The sequence below is a fragment of the Bombus flavifrons genome, chromosome 6, assembly GCF_040668555.2.
Source record: "Bombus flavifrons isolate JBK064 chromosome 6, iyBomFlav1_principal, whole genome shotgun sequence".
NCBI lineage: Eukaryota > Metazoa > Arthropoda > Insecta > Hymenoptera > Apidae > Bombus > Bombus flavifrons.
The window spans coordinates 16,328,363-16,351,863 of NC_138447.1; the positions used below are offsets into that span (position 1 = coordinate 16,328,363).

At 44.5% G+C, this 23,501-nt stretch overlaps 1 long non-coding RNA gene across 7 annotated transcripts in view; it reads right to left on the reverse strand.

The window, feature by feature from the left end:
* The window catches only part of LOC138181155 (uncharacterized), a 263,147-nt gene that overhangs the window by 157,194 nt on the left and 82,452 nt on the right, over positions 1 to 23,501 (reverse strand). For 2 of the 7 annotated variants that reach the window (XR_011173453.1, XR_011173451.1), the window contains exon 2: positions 21,452 to 21,578. This is a non-coding gene — a long non-coding RNA (uncharacterized LOC138181155). Of the gene's footprint in view, positions 1 to 3,438; positions 9,103 to 21,451; positions 21,579 to 23,501 lie in introns of those variants that run through there. The other 5 variants (XR_011173455.1, XR_011173456.1, XR_011173457.1 and 2 more) reach the window with 5 other exon arrangements.

Below are 23,501 nucleotides of genomic sequence, written 5' to 3' on the forward strand. Positions count from 1 at the left end.
GATTTATGGATCTCGAGTAACCCGAGTGAGGATGTAACGTGTAATCGTAATATCGGAACCTCGCTCCTGCCGTTTTACGATTACGCGGCGGATCGATGAATCTTTGTATTCCTTCGCCTCGTAAAAAAAGGGACATCGTTATTGCTTGGCTAACAGCTGCGAAGCTTCCCCCTTTCACGATTCTTTCTGCGATTCTTCGATTCGCGGACGAAACGTTCGAGGTTGTTAAACGCATTCCTCCGTATTTTGTAGCCTCCCCATCAATTTGGATTTTATTCGTACGTTCGAGTATTTCTCGGGAATAATGTAAAAAATAAAAGAATAATATAAAAAGACTCGCGATTATTTGGATATGAAATAATTTAGAGAAAACGCGAGAAAAATTCGACATTAGATACGTAATTTGTATTTTAATTCTTTATTTCATATTCGTGTACGTACTATTTCCGAATTTTGTTTTTATTATCGGTCTTTCAATATGCAATTATTATAAAACGCGAAACGCGGTTCTCGCGAGCCATACACAATACAATTTTGATTAACAAGCTTCAACAGGGATAATAATCTGAGCGAAATGAGAGATTGAATAAATGAAATTCAATTCTGATTGATCGGTTTACTCAAAACACAGATTTTGATGGGAAATCGTTAGAATAATAATTTACTCGGCCCCAGAAATTCAATTTATCTCCAATACATACATACTTTGTCGCTCGTTTTATCGCGTGAATTCTGCACGTATTTGCAAACGCGCCTTCCTCGCGCAGAACTATACGAACTTTGTTCATTAAATTCGATACTCATGTATATGGAACCGTTAACATGCACATGTTAATTAAGTTTTATAAATATTGATTAAATCACGCGCGATCTGACGTCTACTTTAATATGTGCCCTGCATATCCAGTGCACACGAATCGCGATCCGTTCGTTCCTGTTTGTAACCTCGTACGATGTATTTTTTCATTTCTCGAAATCATTCGAATTTGAACTAAATTTGAAATAACGCACATTGTTATTCTTGTCCATCTTTGGAAGGCTAAAAGGGAAGGGAAAGGGAAATAGAAAAATTACTGGAAAGGAAGTAGTAAATCTGGCCGGCCATTCGCCTTATGACATTGAGGATGAACGTGACAATACTTAGTTATGCGTTCCAATATGAAATTATGATTGCTTAGAATAATAATTGCGTAAAACACCTTCTGTAGATATTATTAGGGAACTTTTAAATCTTTGCGAGGAACAAAATTCCTTTAATTTTAGTTTGCATATTGAAATCAAGTTTAATCTATCTTATCGTTGGCATAACCTGACACCCTTCAATATTAATTTTCATGGAATATTCTAGGTACTAAGTATATCGCGATAGATCGCCACAATACACACAATCCAAATTATTCTAAATTTTTTATTAAGCGACTATAAAAACACTTTCTCAAAATTCACCTGCACGCCCATGATATCCATCTTCATTACACCTGCTCTTTCTTGTACTCTTTCAACGTATCGAAACCATCATCATCCCCAATTAATAACATCAAATTCGAAACTAAACGATACCGAAGTCGAACTGAATTTCAAACCGAAGATGGAACGACTGGCTGGAAAACGGTGTGTGACGAGATAAGGACAATCGGGCGACACTTGGAGCAGGTGATTACGTAAACAAATTAGCGCGTCACGGAAGACTTCGTGAGAACCGGAGAAATACGCCGAGAATAGAGAGCAACGGGTTGAGAAAATCAACTTGTTTTGGTCGTTATAAGCAAATGCTGGCGCGAATGTGAGCGCAGCCCACACGATCCTTCTCCTTGGCTCCGTCTGCGTGTGGAATCGTGAAATTATGTGGATATTGCCGGGCGTTCTTGCGCATAAACGAATGCAATCCGCCTATTCGCGTTAGATTGCTTCACCCTGTAGGTACCAGACGCGACTGCTGATTCAGCTTGTACAGTTATTTGTACTGGTCGCGTTATGGTTTCACAGACGCGTGGAAAGATGAGGTTTCCTGTGTTTCCTAGTTTCTATTTCGAGTTCCGACCTTTTGATTGAATTCGCGTTCAAATTCGATGTATTTCGACGCGTTAGAAATAAAGATAAATCGCTTAGTTTCGAGCGAATTCGGAGAAATAAATTTACAAAAATTGGACTTGATCAGCTTGTCTTTCGAGTAACTTTTTTGAAGTAAAAATGTGGAAAAGTTTTCTCGCGAGACATAAAACAAGGTTGAAGACTGTAATAGAGGCTAGGCGTCATGAATCCAGGGGAGAAAAAGCGGGGAAGACGGAGCAAACACGCCATCAGGAACGTTTCCTCGTTAGTATCCGGCGGGTGATTCGATTTGAACGCCGACGCCTTTTATTTACCGGCACTCGCGTGAATTCGCCGCGCATATTGATCCACGAAAAATTCCAGCTGCCTATATATCTATTGGGCTCGTTATTAATATTAATACAAGCCGGAGATTACCTAAAAAGAAGGGGGGACAGGATAGAGGAAAAGATAGAGGGTGAGAGACGGACAAGGGAATTACGAAAACAGGGAGGGTTCGAAGTTTCTGACAAAAGGTGGGAAAACAAGGGTTCCGTAGCATACATTTAATTATCCTCCCCTGTGTTCTCTCGTCTCACCTCTCCCTTCTCGAGCGTACTTTCCAGCCCTATCTTAAAACTGAATGTAATTTTCGCCTGTTCCTTTGTTTTCAGGTAAGTGGCTGTCAGCCGACTGCAGTTTCCCTCTGTGGCCGATTCAACAATGCTATCGTTTCGGCGTAAATGAAGGTTCAATCGTGGTCCTCTCGCGGTTTACTCCGGCAGTTTCGTGGGATCGTGGTTCGTACGTCGATAGTCCGGGTTAATTCGTGCGGCCGCCACGTTATAGCATCACGTATACGTCGTAAAATTAAAGATAATCGGACTCGCTTGCTTTTTCATCGTGCCTTCGACAGCGAATCGCGTGTATTCGAATTAAATCGTCCATGAGTATAGAAATAGTTCGCTGTAGAGTCACGTTCTTCCTGTCGAAATCGGCAATTAAAGCTACGATATTTGTCTTTACGCTGATCACGGATCGCGAATCGTCGAGAACGCTTGGGGGTTGGTCGTTTAAAACCGATATACCAATGACCGCGATTTAACCACCGAAACGGTGAAAGCTGTTACGTGACATCGAAACCGATACAACACAACGATCCCGATCGGACTATTTTTCTGCGAAACATCCAGAGAACGAAAGACAAAGAGAGTGCATCGTGTTACGAGACGGCCACCGATGACAATTTAGATTGTACGAGCCAGCAATAATCGAAACAACCAGTGCATACACGAGAAGGAAGAACAGAGGTGATTCGCCAGCGTTGCTAATGAAGAGCTCAGGATTAAGTAGCCTGTAACCCGCTTTATCCACGTTCCCCCGTTACCCTACCCCGTTCACGTTCCGTGTCCCATCGTTCTGTCGTGTTACATATGTATTACGGCCCCGTCCTTTTGCCCGGTACGATAGGAGGGTCGCCAATGTGTTCCTCTGTCGGTGCGTCCTGTGACCGTCGTGTGAGAGTACGCTCGTGTGCGACGGTCGTGCTCGCCATGGTATCAATTAAATCTCTGATTAGCGAGCCCTTCGACTCTACTACCAGCCCGGTCTAGCCCCTTTGAATCTCGTTCGCGATTGTCGGTCGTCCGTGCTAACTCGGACCGATCGAAAACTTCCTCCGCTTCGACCTGTGCGAAGATCAACTCTCGAGATTCCTTCGGTCCGACGAATATTTTTGTACGCTCACGGGCACCTCCGACAGCATTTTATTTCAGATGTTTATCTTTGATCGAAAACGTTCCCCGTTATAAATGCCCGAAATTTTTCATTCCGATAGATCCCGATTCTTTCCTTTCTAACGTACTAGTTCTTTACAGAGGCAAAGTTAGGAGATGGAAGCAAATTTCAATAATTTCAATCAACTCTAATTCATTTTTATATGCAGACAATTTCGATATAGCACGATAGTTAGGTTCCTAAAATATGTCGTGTTATCGGAAAATTAATAACGTTATAACGTATTTTATATCGGTAACTACAACGAACATACAACTACTATGCATGTTTGCATACTAAATTTAATGCTTCCTCATACTTTCTCGTTCAAATAACCTCACCATAGGCTTATTCGAATCATTATCTACCATAACCATTATCATAATTATTATCGTTTCTGATCCTTTTCCTTATCGGACCTAAAGTACACTATATTTTTCACATTCTTTCGTTATTACATTCAAGACTAATGGTGCCTCACGATATACCATAAACTTGATTATTTTCTGCAAAGATGAAGATTAAATTTTAAAATATCGAAGCTTAGCTGACCCAAAAAACCATGCCTTATTTTACTGTATCGTCTCATATTTGAGTGCCTGTAAAAAGGAAACCCAATGAAACTCCGTTTATGTAAAAATTTGAACAACCCTGACGTATAAGACAGATTTCTGGAAAATTCCATCGACACGACGTTCGGTGCCAACCGCGCGCGATATCCTTTAACGAACGTTGCGGCGGTGATCGTGGCCGAAGAAGAATTTGGCATCGTATAAGCGTCTCTCGCTGGCTGGCTCGACGGCTATAAATCCTGGTCAGCGCGGGCTGCGACCAAATAAAACGGAAATCGAGATTCTCGGTGAGCCACACGGATCCTCCGGCTTTCGACCTAGCGGGGTCGCAAGCTGGCTGTGGCTGCGTGCCGCCGGCGAATAAAACGATCGCGCGCGCATGGACTGTGAACGTGGGAGAGGCAGGCAAGGTCGCCGCCGTTCAGGAAAAGCTGAAAAACCTGCAGATTTATGAATGCTACGTATCAAGGCTCGTTCGCTACCCGCAGTGTTTGGGCCGATTCTTCATGCCTGCGGAGACAAGCTTGCCACGCCATCGCACGAGAACCGGATAGTCGGAAGAGAGCCGGTAGGCAGAATCCTTGGTAACCACGCTTGTTCGACACCCGCCTGTGACTTGGCTCGTCGAAAATGCTAGTTCGCTCGCACGCGCCTTATTTATGCGTTTTAGTCGATCCCACGTCGAGTTGACCGCGAGTACCTCTTGGATATAAAGTACGGATTTTCGGACAGGACCCAGAGAAATCTTTTTCTTCGCGACGGCGTGAATCGCATTCTACCAAAGGAGCCATCTTGCCGGGCCACGAATTGAAATTCCGAAGCCTTACGATTGGGCAACGTCTCGCGTTTTCTGGAAACGTTTTTTTTTTTTTTTTTTTTTTTTAGACAAAGTTGCGGGAAGTTTGGGGGAAGAAGAATATATACCGATCTACCTTTGCCAGATTTGCATCGATTTCCCGCAAGCACGGCGTATTTTTAGACGAAACACCTTTGTTTACATTACTCCGTTTCTGTTCACGCCCCAAACTCCCAGACTATAGTTCTGCAATTTCATGCAACGATCTCCACCTCCGCATGAGAAAACCTTCGCTAATCTCGGTGATCGTGTGACTGGCGGTTTTTCCCATCCAGCCACGAGCACGAGCAGAACCGTGACGCCGGGCGTCACTGGATAACTTCATCCATCCGCCCACGAGTCGATCGACGCGGCTGCATCTCGGTAGTAGGATCTCGTGGAGTAGCAAGGAGAACCTCCCAACGGTGACTCGGCGTCCGTCCTATGAAACGCGTCGCTTACCAATCGTGGCTCGGCCTGGCGTGGAGATGCTATTAATTTGTATCGATAGAGGCGGAACAGAGGAGGAACGTGCATGCACATTCGTACGTTCGTTAGTTAATCCGGCGTGGACACAACGAGCTGGAAGATGTGTACGCGACCACCGCTCGCCTATGCTTAACGCGCGCATGGATGCGCACCAACACGCGCACACGCGTGACCGCGATAATCGAAGCATATACGTTGCTGGCCGAGTATGCCGTGCGAGGCTAAGGAAACCTTCGCACACTATTCTATAGCTGGGCGTGTACGTATACCGGGCCGATGAAACGTGTGAGTGACACGTAGGAGGATGCTCTCGGCGGGTAATGATCACGATTGAATGAGAATGAGGCCGAGAGAGCCAATACAATTAACCTCGGCAGCATGCCATTGCTAGAATGCAACGCGTTCACCGTGCAAGCCTTACTCGCCGACCGTTGCTTCGTTCCTTGCTTTACCAGCTTGGCTAGAGATAGCAGCGTACCGGTCTTGTTCGCCTGGCCGCAACAAAGACTTCCTTCCTCGACCGGCTGGATGCCTCCTTGCGAGTGCAATTATTACGGCATCGCGGGAACGCGTCCATAGATTATAGGTAAATGTGCCACGCTGCATCGGCCTTCGTACAAGCTCTGGTTTGCGCTAGCCGACTGGCTGCTGGCCTGGTTAGTCAGCTTCTCTCGTTTCGAGATCGAAGGGAATAACCGCGAACCGAACCAACCACGCTTCGAGTTGGACGCGTGTGTGATCGTTTGGTGAACGGTGGAACTGGTTCGAAGGGAGCACGTGCCTTTGGTTCATTTCGCGGACGCAATTATCGCGAGATCGAGGCTGCAGGTTGATGCGCGCGTATACACGTAGCCGAGCGTTGCTTAAGAACAGCGTCGATGAATGGAAGACGCGGCTCGTGCCCGATGAATCGCGCCGGTCTTCCCGTTCTCTCCGCTTTCCTCTATCGCGATCGTGACGACTTTATTATTGCCGATATACCTGCGATAGAGAAAGAGACTCGCGATTCCACGATCGAGACTAGTTGCGCTTTGTTGCCTCTATTACCGTTAGGATCGTATCGCGAGGAGTACCGGGGTCGCCTGATGCGATCACTGAACGCCCGGTTCGAAGCCAGATATCGCGTCGATGGAATTGAAATTAGCCGCGCTCGACGCTTCCGCAACTTCTCTATGCAATTGAACGGAGATTTCACTTACCGTACGTACGCTACCATCTATAAGTCACGGAACACTTTCAATTAGTATACTTGGGAAATGTAGAAATGGATGTTGTAATTACGAAATGAAATTAGTATTTATTAACCGCGTGCATTACGAACATCCTGTGGATTTTCATGCATTTATGAATAATTTAAGACTGTAAAATTATACGGAATCGTAATATCCATTTTCAGATCAATTTCTGCTTTAGTGTCACTTTCTTTGGTTGAATTTATCAAAATGCAAATATAAATTTACATAAATATCTGCAATCTACGTTACATTAAGTTTCAAGAATTTTATTGCTACACGCCTGTTTATTATAGCTTATGTTTAAAATTAGCAAACGTCCCGTGACTTATACAGAAGTATATCTTGACACGATATACACACGGTAAAACATTCGATGTATGCTTGATTTCCATACATTAATTAAGTTCGACGAAACGTTTGTTTCGTGTGAATTTGCGCGAACGATCATCCGTGACGGTAGTACAGCGGTTTGGCGAATCGATCGGCCCGTTGAACGGAACGCATTAAACTCGTATACGATCGACGCCGATTTAGATTACGAGAGACAAAAAATACGAGGCAAAACGTATGCGCGTAATCCGGTCCCAGCTCGAACGGTTCGATGTATTGGCCGATTGGTTAAGATTAATCCGGTTTTCACGGCGCTTCTGAAGTACGTACGTCCGAGTCTTGGCAGCTGGCGATACCTACGGCTTCGAGGATGACGTTTCCACCCACGTGCCCGGTGATCCACTAATCCTATCGTGGCATCTTCAATCCGTTATCCGTGTACGTATCGGGGAATCGTATTTGGGATACCGCGCGCAACCGATCTCCACCGCGAGCAGTAACCTGTTCGAATTATAATTTCGACAGTGGACGACGCGCGCTCGTAAGAAAAAACCGAGCGCCACCGAGTAGGTCTGGCTTTCGATTTGTATTTTTTTTTTTCTTTTTTGCGGCTAACGTTTAAAAATACCCCGGTTGAAATTGATCGATTAGTATTCCAACCAGGTGTTATCTGCGACCGTGTCGTTCAAGACGATGCAATGGCTCAACGTTTTTACACCGTACAATTGGCGTTCGTTCGAATGCGAAACGCGAATCAACATTTAGAAGATAATACGTCGGTACAGACGATTTGTTGCAAATTGACGCAGTTAAAGTTGGAATTTGAGGCGCATCGCGTGAACGTAGCGTTGCGTGAAGATAATTGCGAACGGTGTATTGCGTATCGTAGAAATTTAGCAGCTAAGATCGAGGACGTGGAACGATCGTAATAGAGATCGACGTGTATCGTTGACCGGCGTCTGCGATAATTTAATATTAGCCGTGTGAATGATTTAATTGGAGATCGTAACGAGCATGTATGAAACCGAGTATAAAAATAGTACCTTGTAGATTCGACTGAATTAATATCTACTAAGCCTTGCAATCTTCCGAAGAAACTCTGTTATGCAATACGCCGATATGCACATATTTGCCAAGCCTCGGACTCGTTATTAGCGAATAATCACTTTTATCGAACTTTAATCCTGTCTGTAGTTTTCCTCGCAGGTGCAATTTGCACCAGCTCATTACTTTTCTAATACCTAGAATTATCTCAGCTCACAAATCTCCATATCTGATACTTCTCGTTCTAATTTATAATTTTCACACCCAATAACTAATCGCGGTTTTATACTGCGCTGGTGTCGACATTCTATACACATGTATAGTAACTGATACAATCATGACAGTTGAGTCTCGTTAAAGTGCTGATACAATTTCCAAATCTTTTGTATATACAACGTACTATACATAAAAATCTTCTTGAATCTTCAAATATTTTCGTGCGTATATGAACATATAAACTACGAATCATTAGGAATAAATTATTTAATATCGCACGGTTGGTAAAGGATTACTTCGTCGTAATGTCGTTTCTAAACGCAACATACCATAATCACCTCCTAAGCAATCAACAAATTGGCCAGATCCACCCGGTATACAAGGCTGCCGTGAGTATTCACGGCGCGCAGTACTCCCTTCCTATACGATGCTGGTTTTCGCGTCTCAAGGTAGCCCGGTGTCGACTTCCAAGGACCCTCGTCTGTCGTGACGTGTTAGTTCTTGCCTCGGCGATGAGGGGATGCGTACGGCGTTCCTCTGGTTCTACCTGGGCAGAAAGACGAAGCGGCTGCTTCTTGCGGAAACAGCCGTGCGGCTGCAATTAGTGCGAGTTCCCGATAAATAATTGAAATTCGATACGAGCGTGGTGCGTTTGTTAGACGGCAGCGTATCGGAATTTCTACACTCAGCCGCTCGGCTTGGACGTACATGCAAGACGTCTCGCTACTTCGTTGCTCGTAATTAATAATATAACATAGCGATGCACAACGGGCCGTCTCCCTTTTAACAAAAGTTTTCGCGACGGTATCAAATTTCATGAAACCGGCGAGCCTCACTGCGCTTCCACTAATAACGCGCGGTATCGCCGCAAATTTCGTGTTTTCAGGACGAAATTATCGATCGTCGACGGCTTCCTACGCGTTCCAACGATGCTCTCTTCTATGGTTGCGAAATTTATTTCGTCGCTATCGACGAAACCTTGACTCGCCACGTGAAGTCTTCCCGGGAGTGTTCTTGTATTTTAATTAGAAACTGACTGAATGGATATCTTATTTAAATTTCTCTCTATGTTCCTCCATTACAAATCGAATCGTTAAAATGAACGTTCGAATGTTTTAATTAAAAATCGATTCGTGGATTGATGGCGAATTCGGTAATTGATAGTTAAATATAAGAGTTTAACTAGTCATAACACGCAGAAAGAATCGTCTATTAAAAGCTATTAGTACGAGGAATTACCACGGCGTAATTGCAATGGAACGAGTATCGAGTAGCTTCATTGTGACCAATTAAATCGTTCAAGACTGAGACGACGCGGAGTAAAGACAATTTGCATTAGACACATCACGCAAGTGTACTTCGTTGACACAGTAAATGACTCAGACACCATTGCCCTTTCTTACAATCTTGCAATCTTACAATCACAATTATCTATCTCACGAGTTACCGTTCTACATTGAACAAATGTAGATAATTCTGCGGGTCTTCTAATAACTTCATCAGCCACCTGTATCTGGCTCGTCTACGTTAAAATTGAATTTCGGGAGACACGTTGACGTGCACGTTACGCGTATAACCTAAGACTCTTGTATCCTATGGGATGGTAGAGTTCAAGAGAACACACGTCCGTTACTTCGTCTCGAAGCCGGTATTTACGATGCTGAGACGCGTCGCGTCGCGGAACATCGGCTGTCAGACCAGGTTCGTCCGTCCGCAAAGTTTCGAGACAGCATCACGGATGAACCTTCCGTGAATGATTCACGATTACTCCCAGCCCATTCTAAAGAGAAGGAAAACGCTAATTGAGGATCTCGCCGTTTCAAACCGCCATGCGGTTCGCTAATTACGCTAAGCGAATTCCAGCAACGTCCCGTTCCATTGGGCGCTTCGTTATATTCGCGAGGAATACGGTCGCGGTTCGCTGGTTCGAGTTTAAAGTCGTGTTTTATACCGGCTGAAATCAAAGGGACCAAGTCGCCCTTCGTCGAATTTCCAGCAACGGACCAAGCATTAAACGTCCGGACAGACGCAGCAAAATGAAAGTCGCACATCGTAAACTCGGGCCCGTGCTAATGACGAGTATCTCTGGCACACTCATGCTCGTGCTTCGGTGATTACATAGGAACCCGCGTATTAGCGGTCGTGAAAGCTTGATAGCACGACGAAGCCTTTCCGCGGGGTTGATAACGGTGCAAGATAACAGAGAAGTAAGATTTTTTATATTTGATGATACAGCGATACCGTGAATGGTTTTATTGCGCCAATCGAGTGAACAGAAGCCAACAATTTCTATGGGAATGATAAAATTTATGTCAAGATTGACTTTAAGACGATTATGAAGATTTTATCATCACCGGCACTTAGAAAGGCAAGGGAAAAGCATAAAAATAAAGACGACAAGGATAACTATTCTCGGATTTTTTTAAGCCACGTATGTGACTTTTGCAGCGCAATTACTTTTTTAACTATCACTTTTAATTATCTCTTATATATTTCGATCATGATATTCGTTATTACAAGTGTTTCTGATCTTGATATAAGGTTTCCTCGATTACTTGACGATTTTCTAAGTGGTAAGTCTTTGAAGACCTCGAGTTGTTTCGAATTATCCCTCGAATCACTTCTTGATCGTAATTTCCATAACTGCAGCTATTGTATTTACGAATATAGCAAATGCACATCTTCTTAGAAAACGCAGTTGCCACCTAGAACGGACGGATAAATAATAGCGAAGACTTTCGATTAAACTTCGTTCTCGGCGTGAAAAATTTCCGACGAAGTTACGGAAGAAGTTGGAAGTAATAGACATCCGACGGTTCGAGCAGGCCGATCGTGGTTTCGTTTAACTTCATCCTGTCTCCTTCGTGCTTCGGTTATCTCGCGTGACCGCTTATTTTCGCGCGCAAGCTCGCCAGATTTGCAACGCTGACAGTTCCGTGTGTTGCAACGGCGAAGAGGAAATAGGAGTCAACTTGGTTGTCAGGACTACGAAAGGGAAGTAGAAAGGAAAAGATTCGCGGATCGGACGAAGATACCAGAAGGCGTCTCGCGGTACCGACTCGACGCCCGTGGGTTCACAGTGTGGATAGCAATTTGTTAGAATGGAAGAATGTTGCGCTAGAAGCGGGAATTGCGTGGCTGAACGTATTGCAACTTTGTAAACGAACATATAGGAAACATGCGCTCGCTCTGAGCAACATGTTAATTAAAGTCGTTAAAATAAAAATCCATACTTAACATCACGGTGAGGTCCACGTATGTTAGTCTCAAGCACTTCGATGAACTTTGTATTTCGTAATTTACGTTCAATTCGTATTAGTATAAAATTTATCAGTACTTTTATATGAATACAAAATTTTACTACGATGAACATGAAATGTCGATAAATAAAAAAAAAAAAAAAATACCTCATTGAGAAATAAGGACATGTGTAAGTTTCCCGGGATAAGTGTTGAGGTACTTATGCGAGTCACTATATATATTCAGATGATAGTTCTTCATGGAGTCCGATGTCGATGGCAGAAAAAAAGAACGAAAGGAAGGAAGACACACGGGACTTAATAGACAGTCGGGACGCTGTTTAATAAGATATTTAGAAGTCGCGAAGAGCCGCATAATCTATCCTCGTGCATGTGATGCCAGTAAAGGCGCGGTGAACGTTCAGCATGAGGGAAGCTGGCCTAATGGGACAACTCCTAAAGCAGACTTAACTCGAAATAAAAGCCGACGATTTATAAATCTTACGTCCTTGATGCGATGTTTATACCGCTCGTTCGACCATCACGGACAGCTACCACTGCGTGGATAGATTTTGCATGGCAGTTTAACGAGTAAACTAATTGAAAGCGACGTTCATCGGGGATGATCATCGTTTCGTCGAAGCGTAATTATTGAATTATCTCGTGGTTATCTTTTTTCATTTAGCAAGAAAGTATAGTGGTTTGCCGATAGTCGTGCGTTTAAACGCGCGGTTATGTACGAGTAGAAGAAAAGTTAGAATATAGTTGGGCGAACGATTTTCCCAAAGAGAAATCGTGGAAACGATACCGACGAATTATAGACAGAAAATACGAACGATACCAGTTTGACCAGCTTCTTCGCAGAACGATAGATTTTACGAGAATTTTGCTCGTGATTTTAATCCCAGTCGTATCCTCGATGAAGCGGCATTCTTTCGCCGATAAATAGCCTCGTCGCTTTTTATTCTTAAATAATATCGTCGTATCTCGAGATAGCCGGCGCAAATAACGTGTCGTTTAACTTTTAAGTTCTACTTGATGGTACTCTCGTTAGAACTTCAGACTTGTACTCACCTTTAGCAATATGTATTAAACCAGGAAATCAGCCTATCGCGGAATCATATTAAACGCGCGAAAATAAAATACTCTTTACGTATACAACTACTTATACGCAAAGATTAATAGACTCGAATCTTAATATAATATACGTCGATTTCTCACGATACGAGCGACCGATCGATCTCCAATCCTAATCCTACGTCGATGAAAACAACTCACCCCGTTGGTCTTATTCGATAAAAAGACAAACGAACGTAAACGTCTAATCGCCAACGGTGAAGTCACGTTTCCCAAGGCTGTTGTATTCCGGTTTATCCATTCTCATCTCGGCGAGCGATATCCCTGGGGCGATCGTCGAGCAGGGCACAGAAAACTCGTCGACGATGAAAGATCAACTCGCTAATGCAATATCAGGCTCACAGTGGGCAGAGATAACAGCGTAACCGCATTACGACACGATACGTCAATTAACGTCGGCATGGACCCGTTATAAAGTTTCTTTGGCCGAGGATGAGAAGGGTGAGAAAAAGACGCCACAAAGCAGCATGGAATTGGAATAACGATGACTTTTCGGCGATCGAACCACGAAACGATCGAGTTGAACCACGAGAGAATTAATCGGTCGCGAGTCGTCCTATTATAGTCTATAATCCTTGTTACTCGTCGTCTGGTTTCGAAAAATAAATAAACCTGTAGCGTCTTGGTCGATCGGACGCCTTCGGCTCGGTTATTAATGAGATACGGTCGCGTGTTTTTGCATAAATCCGATAACGACCGTTCGTGCCTGGCTAAATCAAGTTTCGACTCACGCGGTTTCACGTGTTTGTCCTTATCGATTATGTTCGCAGCGGACCCTCGTGTGCCAAGGCAGCTAAATTAAGATGTTGCCTCTTGAAAGATTTTGTTGCCAAGAGTTAAGGACTATAGTTTTACGCACTTCAGAGATTCTTAGAAATTATACGATCAAATTCTTTCTGAAATTTGCATCATACGCGAAGTGTAAAAATTTACCTATAGGTAATTAAGAACGTTGAAATTAGAAGGTACGAATGTCATTTCGCAAGCGGAAACTCGTAGCAAAAAGAATTTGCCTGACGTATTAAAAAATGAAGAGCGCACCTGGACGGCAAAAAATTGACGAGAGTAACCGTCAAAACGACAAACGCGTCTGATTAAAAATTAACGAATAAACGATGAAACTCCGGTGACAGTAAAAGTGAGGCAGTTAAAAACACGACGGGGAAAAGCGTAAGCCTGAAAGGCGTTGGGAGGTATCGTTCGGTTCGCGCTATTCCGAGTTATGTATATCCGTGGAAGTCCCAGGTGCGGGCTGGTTGCAGCTGCAGCTGGTGGAAGTTTAAGAAAGAGCGCGACGATGGCGATGGTGCATCGAAGCGGGCGAAACCTCCGTGAATTATGGAAATGCAAACGGGCGGGCGCGTTATTGACTGGCTGTGCCGATCGTAATCGGGTAATTGTCGATCGGCGGTCAGAAAGGAACAGAGCGATAAAAACAGAAGAGAGAACGAGGAAGGGGAAAAAGGGACGGAATACAGACGCGAGACGGTGGAAATGGAACGTTTCCTGGTGGCCAACGGGCAGTCTCGGCGTGGTCGATAATTTCAACGTTAAACAACCGGAACCGCGTACGTAAAGTATATAAATCACGTGGGAACATCGTCGTTTCTCGTGGCGGTGCGACCACGTCGGCGGTCGTTTAATTCAATTACGATTTATAAGATTATGATCTATCGGGGCCGGTTAATTAAGACCGCGCGTAATATCGCGGTCGCACGTAATACGTGACGTTGCGCTTTACGTTTTCTTGCGTTTCCGAGTTGGCCGGTGGCATAAATTAACGTTTCAACCGGTGTCACGATAACGTCGCCGCGTTCGAAAGTTACACCAAATTATGTGACAGCCGCGCGTGAACGGTCAATTAATTGCCGCCGTTACCGCGATTCTGTGTGATTAAGCGAAGTGTCCAGGTCTGGCGTGCAGTTATAAAAAGTATCGTTGTATTCGAAACAGGGGCATGGAAGGATTGCAAAATTTATAGCGATCAGTGATTAGCGACTCGTTCTAATCCTTTTATGTGCAGCAATAGAGTGTGTTGATTAATTAAAAGGACGTACCATCGTGGTCTGTACGAACCGAATCTACGAACACCGCGCACAGTGGATCGTAACAGCCATAGTTGGACGCGTCGGTCGATAAAACTTTATGTAGCAAAAACACGTGAAAGACGTTTTCTATTTTCTATTTAATCGAAATACTTTAGTAAATTGCGATACACACTGGGCATTTGAAGATTCTTAGTACTCCTAGTATTTTATATAAATAACAAAATTGGAATAATAGACGAATAAATATATCAAATGTATACTATGCATATTCTATATATCGTACACGAATCTGTCCTTGCAATCGAACTGCATCGTTGCAACCTGCCACAGTAGATTTCGCCCGACCCGGTCGGACACACTTGCCGCTACCGCGTATCGACAACCGAACGAGGAAGTTTCGACCCTATAACTCTTCTCCATGCGCCTAAACCAACGAGACGCGCAGTAAGTAAGATATCCTATGGGAAAAAGAGGTTCGGAGGTTCGCGCAGAGACCGAAATCGGCGTTGCCTGCAATCTCAGCACATCATCCAACCGAGACGACTAACGCGTTCCGCGTGGAGCGTGCGCTGTCCAACAAAGCAAATCCCGCGAGCCGAACGAATCGAGACGGAGTCATAGGAGGCTCAATCGGCTCGTTAAGACTTCCCGTGACGGTGAACACAGAAGTGCGCGCGCGGCGGTTGCCCGCGCCGCGGTCCAGGGACATGTTTAAGACCGGTAGTAGGTTGTTTATGCGTGAGCTCGCGCTTATGGGGAGCGAAACGTAATCCACGATGGGACGAGCGTGTCGGCCCTCTCGGATACCACGTCCCTTCCCCCTCCTCGGCCCCGTGTCCCTCTTTCAACTCTCCGTTTCTTCTGGCTGCGCTCATCTGCTCGTGCTTTCTTCGACGAGTCGCGAGTCGCGCTACGTGTTCAGGATATCAAGCGCCGATTCCTCGTACCGGCTTCTATATCTTCGCGTGAATACAAACTCGCAACGCGGACGGAGGTGGGAAGAGCGAGCGGGAAGGCACACGAGCGCACGAACGACGACGCCTAGGAAAAAGGGCGAAGCGCGCGCGGTCGCTCACTCTCCGAGTACGTATACTCTGCTCTATGCCGGCGTATACCAGCGTGCACGGTGTACCTTTCCGTCCTCTGACGGACGAGCCGCGGTAGCTGACAAGTTGCCCCATTACGCCTATGCTGCATACGCGCCACCCAAGCGCGGGTAGCTCGCGTTCGCAGCGGGAACCCCGTGTTCGCAGTCTCTTAAAACTCTCCTTCGTCCGCTTCTTGGCCTCGTTCCTTAGCCGGCCATAGCTTCTCTTCTCTCCTTTCTTTCTTGCACCTTGTCGCCGCTACGCTCTCTCCTCTCTCAACCCTCCGTCTCTCTTCCTTCTCCGAGACGTTACTTTCCGCACCGCACTCGCTCGTGCAGCAGCCGCTGCACCGACCGACTCCATTTTCTGCTTCCTGTATTGCGACGACTTCCTCGAACGCGTTGATTCTTGACGCGCCTCGAGCTACCGCTTCCTTTAACAGTGTGCGCCTCGTTGTAGCGCAAGCTTGTTAATTTCGACGTATTTATGGAATTATGGTTACGATCTCGTTCTAACCTCGCGATTGCGACAGCGAGTTTGATTAAGATAACCAAACGGGGGCAATTTTGTAACGTAAATGAGGATTAATTTGCCGCTGCTGGAAACAGTCAGATCGTCTTTTTACGTTTTCAGAAGAGTTACCAGATCGGAAGGAAACTACCATTAGTTACGATCGATGTGACGCTCTGATATACGAGCGGCAGTGTGCGTTCCACGAGACTCGAATTCAGTTGCTGGCGAGTTATTCGTGAAATCCGATCTTATTTACGAAAGCAAGGGTCGCGTGCAATTTCACCGGACATTATTTCAGCCTGAAGCGTGAAACGTTTCGCGTTATGAGTGACCAGAATGTTTTGAAGTTCGCCGTTCCGCTCGGCATTCCGTTGCTGTTCCGTCGCTCGCGTTAAAGTTCCTTGCTTATCGCGACAACTTTCACATCGACGGGTTTCCATATTCATGAGACTTTGGAAATAACTTCAGGAATAATCATAACTCGATGCGGCAACGGCGCGCGTTCAAACAGGGGATTCTTATTAAAAGTTGTAAGATCCGCGAATCCACGGTTTTATTACATTTACATTCCCCAGCTAGATGTAATTCCGACGAGAGAACACTATTCCTCGATGAATTATAAAACTACCAGTATCTCGATCGACTGGTTGTATCTCCGTCTGCGTTTCTATATGACTTAGAAATGTCAAAGGAAACGCGACGACTATTTTACGTGGAATATCGAGTCACAAAGTTTTAGCACTTCTGATCCAAGCTTTTTAAAAATCATTTGGAAGGTTGTTTAAAGATAGTTGAGAATTCTTTCGAAGTTATTCAAGATCATTCGAAGATTATTCAGAGTTATACGAAAGACATTGAAAGTTATTTGGTAGCCGTTCGAGATCGTTCGAACATGCTATTCGATTCAATCGTTCGCTTTCAATTTTCAATTTTTAAGAAGCTAGAAGTTATATAGATACTTTCGTATCGACGTTTGAAGCAGTACGAAAGCCAGAGAAATGACGGTACTAACCCAATATAAAAGTGGAATCTCTGTTGGAAGAAAATCGTAAGTTTCACAAAAGAAAAAGCGCGAATTGTCTGTTGTCTCTTTTTCAAAAAGTTTCTCCAAGCTTTCTTATTCTCCTAGTTTCTTGCAATTACAGGAGATATAATGCTGACGAAAGTTTCGAGAGCGCAGGGTGTAACGCGAGGAAATCCTGTCCGTGGTATTCCGCGGTAAAAAGGAGTCCCGAAGTCTCGAAAGCGGTTGGCGGTGTGCTTCGAGCTCGCGCAGAAACTCGAACGGAAACGGGCAAAGTGCGCAAAGACGAATTCTGATCGTAGATGCGTCCGGCCTGGTTAGAAGTTCGCGTATCCTAGCACAATGCCTCTTTCGCGAGAAGTTTCGAACGGGCGGAAGCGAATTAGCGACGGAGACACAGTGGACTTGACAGAAAGAAGACTCGAGTCTTCGCGAGCCCGGATCTTCAGCTTCAAACTTTTCTTCCTGATCTCGCGTTAGCTTCCAACAATTTTTGCAGCTAAGCTCCAAGTAATCCTAATGTATTATATCGAAAATGCAGTTAGTACACATAACTGCTCTCTGAAATAGCGATTATCTGAATACTTCGTCGTCTTCGTTTGGTTTTTTAATCGAATATCGTTTTCAGAATTTTCGATTATATCGAGTGTCGATAAACGAAGACAATCGCACACGATTTAAATCTTTGGAACAATGCGATTCTATCTCGTTCAAATTGTTTCGCAAATTACGACAGTATGAAGTCAGTTAAAATACATCGAGAGAATAACAATTATAATTTCAGTCGAGGACGAAGCACGGGTTCGTTCGAATCTCGATAATCGACACATTGTGATTAAGAGACAATTATTCGCGATTTGTATCGTTACTGGTTACCTGCAAGTGTGAAACACGCATTACGAATGCTCTTTAAAACTGCTCTTATTGTCTAGTGATTCTCAATGTGAAATCACAACGAAAAGAAGTGGCAGTAAAATGAATTCGCTTAATATCTATAGCGGGCCACCGGCGTCGAGATGAATGGATCGAAGCAAAGGGGCTGAATAATGTAATTTCAATAAATTCATTCCGGTGAAACAATGGCTGGAGACGGCTTCAATAACGTCTTGCAGCGTTATTCTGAATCGTCAGTCTCATTGAATTCGCAAGAATAGGTTCGGGATGGCTAATTAAGAGAGCAGAAACCACGCTCGTGATCTTACCTCCGGTAGGATCTTCCGTGGCTCGCTTTCACTTCCGCGAATATCTCGCGTTCGGCTTTCTTCGCCATGGATTTCATCGTGGCTTCCTGAAGGATCGAGGAACACGACGCGACGAACGATCTCGGGGCCCGGCAGCCGGAGAACAACATCGTGGCAAACTGCGCTGCTCAAGTTGATTGCGAGAGAGAGAGAGAGAGAGAGAGAGAGAGAGAGAAAGAGAAGCGAGATAGTCGGGCCACTTCAACGTTAATTGTAACTTGACGTTTAGCTCGGCCATCGAGGATGCTTCCAGGCAGCAATTTTAATCCTTTCGACGTCGAGACGATTTCGCCCCGAAACGGACGAAAGCCTGGTAAAATTAATGAACTTAAGCTCGATTTACGCGGGGAAAAATACTCGGAGGATCAAACGGCAGCGACGAATACGACGACGTCGACGAGAGACGATTGCGAGAGACGTCGATGAGGGGAGTAGGCCGTGACAACGCTTAACTTTTAACGATACTGCAGCGAAAAAAACGGAGAAGGAGAAGAGAGGCTGGAGGTGGGAAGAGTGAAAGGGACCGAGAACGAGCGGAAGGGAAATCGGGGAAGAGAGAGGACTCGAGAGTACGAACTAACCCTCTGGGCTGGTTCAATTAAGCCCGAATACACGTTGCGTGGCCCCCAGCCTGTTCGTTTACGCGGCTAAATACCGCGAAGCTTTCGGACGAGCGACCAGGCAAGGAGGTGTTGTTCGGGTCACGATCAACTTTTTTAATTAACGAACAAATTATTCAGATCGTCGACGTTAGTTCGACGCAACTGGTAAATCTGAAACGTCCATTCAATACCGGCCCGCTTTATTAATAATTTCCAGACCACTTGTCTGTCCTCGGCTGCTTACCGGTCCCGTATCGATGCCGCGTATTCTTTTACTCTTTTTACCGCATCGCGTTTTTCTATACCCAAGAAACTCGAACAAGGTATTGGACCCCGCTAAATACCTTGCGCAACACGGCACAGCGGAATGGTCGACAGGGTTTCACGGCAAATACTCGATATCGGTGAAATCGCGACGAAAACCTGTCGCGAACGACATATATATCGAACGAGAAAAGGGGATATTAAATGTTCCCGTAATCCGTGTTCGACTCAACGTTCATTATGGTTCATGATTGAAATTTATGAGAAAGTCTTGATTAGATTCTTCGCATAATTCTACGACTGGGTTCCGTTAATCCTCGCGTTAATCACCGCTCTATCGTCTAGGAATCTAACCTGGAGCTCGTGCAACATCGTAGATCACACGCGACAAAGGCGAAATAACGAAATAACTAGCGTCGTTCTACTGAAAGCGGAAAGTCCGTAGGAACGTAGATCTCGCGATCAGCTTAATAACCAATAAATAACGTTAAACGCGACCCGTGTTTTGATAAGAAGGAGCCGCCCTCGCTTCTCGTTTCGACCATTACGATCTCCTTCTCGCCGCTGTTTTATTTCGCCCGCGGGATCCGAAGCTCACCGAAATCCGTGTACGTGCACGCGCCTATACCGACAAGCGATGCGTTATTCTCGTCCTATTCCCGGTTAGCGTGGGCATCCTTAAATCATCGTCCTGTCTAACGGAGAGGCTAATCCTGATTCATACCGAGGAGGCACGTCCGGATCATTCTCGTGCTCTTTTCCCGGCTTTCGGCCTCAAATCACTCGACCAGATGGCAATTAACTCGCGAGGCAGGTTTTTTTGTTTGAGACAGAGATTTCAGAAATTTGAATATCGTGATATATTTATTTATTTGATGAAATTTATTAACCCATTGAAATTTCTAAAATAATACTCCAACATCTTCGTGTCAAAGGTAATATATATTCGAAATCATCGAACGTTAGTGATAATACGATAATAGGTAGGTGGCAACGTTATGGAAATTGCACCGATATTGAAACGAAGGGAATTTGAGAAATTTCGAAATTGATAAATATTTTAATAGTTTGACGTGATATAATATAATATAATAATGGAATAAAATTTCTGAATACTCTGACATCTTCGTATCAAGTTACACGTTGTGTGATATATTCGAACTTACCTGGAATTAGCGTCATTTAACTGTTACAACACCCAATTTTGAAAATGATTTCTACCCGATGAAAGCATAAAAAAAGAAAAAAATATCCTGAGTCAATAACTCGAAAGAGAATATTACAACAACCCCATAGAATCTGAAACGACATTCCACTAGTAGAAACAAGTATAGCATTAAAGCTGGCGCTCATCGCGTTATGGATACGATCGAGGCTTAATAACACTGGTATTGTTCCCGTAGCGTCGGTAATTATAACGTTTTAATGCGAAGCCGAGGATCGTGAAGCTTTGCTCCCGCGACAACCATGTTCGGCTGGATGCCCTTTGATCACGATCACTCCTAACGAAGGAATTAATCGTAATTTACTATCAAACGATTCGCTGTAGCGCGCAGCGTGCTTCGTTGTATGTGTACGACCTCTGTTTCCAGAGAATCACCCAGCGAACAGACGAAGCAACGATTAGCTGGTTCTGACCGACCAGTTTTCAAACGATCGCGCCCCATAAAATCCGATATTCCAAAGGAGAAGCGAATCGCGTTAAATAGAACGAAGAACAGGGATAAAAAGGGGCAATTCGGTCTTCGTGTAAATGAAGAAACATACCGTGACTAAACGGGACGTGGCGCCTGGTTGCGCCAGTTGCGTGGACGTCGATGGCACTTTTCTCGTTCGCTGGCTTGCATTCTCTTGTACAATGCCCACTTTTGTTCGCTGCTCGTCACGCGGACGTCTACAACAGAAACGGTAAGCGTAATGCAGAGAATGGAACGTGAAAACGGTTAATTCCTCTGTTTAAAGACTACAAAATTATTGTTTAAAATTCTATGGTTGGTTTACTGAACTGACAATGAGAATAATTGTAAACAAGTTAAAGCTCGCGGGTTTCTCGTAATACCTTTGTATCTGCCGATGAAAACAATGAATTTGTGGTATTAAATATCGTAACACTTGGCATAATTCAAAACGCTTATGCTCTTATTACGACAAGAAGGAAGAAGGGAGAAAATAAAGATTTAGGACTTATCGGTTATGCATTTGTATGAAAGACGGAATCGGTTATTGTATTTCTGGTTAAGAATTGTCGAGCATTCCGTTTGGTATCTATTCTTCCGCTGAATACGAGAATTACCACCGTTCGATTTCAGCAGTTTCAGCGTTTCTTTTGGTCGAAGATCGTAGAAAAGATCGAAAACGGAACGAGGCAATTCGAGGAAAGTGATCGTGATTCCGGCGTAAGTTAACAAAGGGCTATTTTCGCGAATAAAAATAAGAAGCTAGATCCGTGGCGACCGGTTTCTGAGTACGTGGTCGACGATGAGTCGATGACATCGGAACGATGGACAAAAGTGAAAGCAGGTTCGATCGATCGCTGGACGTGCGTCGACTCCGGAACGTCACAACGTGCACGATCGAATCGTCCCCTTCCGGTTTCCTTTCATCTTAGCCGGCATTCGAACGTTTCAACATGTCACGCGTCGTCCACCTCTCAAGAACATCTGATAAGTTTTGATCCAGCGTGTCCATTGCTTGGCACGCGAGACGAACTGCCTACGTTGGTAAATCGTGTCAATGAAACATCGTGGATAGGCTGTATCGAAGCACGATTAAACGTCGTGCCTTGACTGACAAATCATAACACACGCGTTCCACGTGAAATTCAGTGCCAACTGACAAATATTGTTCAGACGTCGATGATAGATTATTCAAGAGATTAGGAAATAGATATCGTAACGTTGCTACTATACTACAGATTCTGCTTGATTGAAATATTCGATCTTGAAAAGAAATATCCACGATCGGTTCGTGCTCCATATTCGATAGTTTGATTTATCTTCTCTATTGTGTCCATCCTTATTGTTATCGAGGAAACGTATTACTCTTGGAATAAGGATGTTAGTGTCAGAGAATCGACTGATTTATTACGGAATTTTGCGGAAATTCTGAAGTAGAAAAGTTGGTACGATTAAAATATCGCACAAATACGACAAGGGAGAGCATTCGGAGAATTTGCTTCCAAATACGATACTTTGTAGCATCTGCTATTATTAATTCGAATAAATACAAGAAATTCTTCTTTCCTTGTACGGCCATTGATAATTATATCTAATCACTTAATCATAAAAAAAGCGTAACATTAATTTCAACGCTAGTCTATTAATATTTATTCCGCCAAATAACTATCGAAAAAGAAATGGAATTCAACTTGTAGTAGGTCTTTGTCCAAATTATTCCCGGTCGTATCTCCACGCGAATCCTCCGATCAATGGAGTAGAAGATAAAGTTTGAGCATGTCGTTCGGCTCGTTAAATCCCCGCACGTGAAATTTGCAGCGTAAAAGGCGAGCTTTCAGACCGACAGCGCGACGCATCGATCGGCCGCGATCGGTCGCGTTGCCAAGTCGGTGCGGCGTAAGTCACTTCAGAAACGCTTACACAAAATCCTCGGCTGCAAGTACATACATATATAGCCGGGAACAAGGGAAGCCTCTGAACCCCGTGTACCGAATGCCGAGTTAGATGCCGTCACGTAGAGACCGGCAGCCTCCTTTACCTTCGCTCGTTTTCTCGGATGCCGCGGCTCTACGTCGATCGCGGCGCATAATGTCGTGTACACAAGCAGCGACGCGGCATGCACGGCGGTTTCGCGTGCGTGT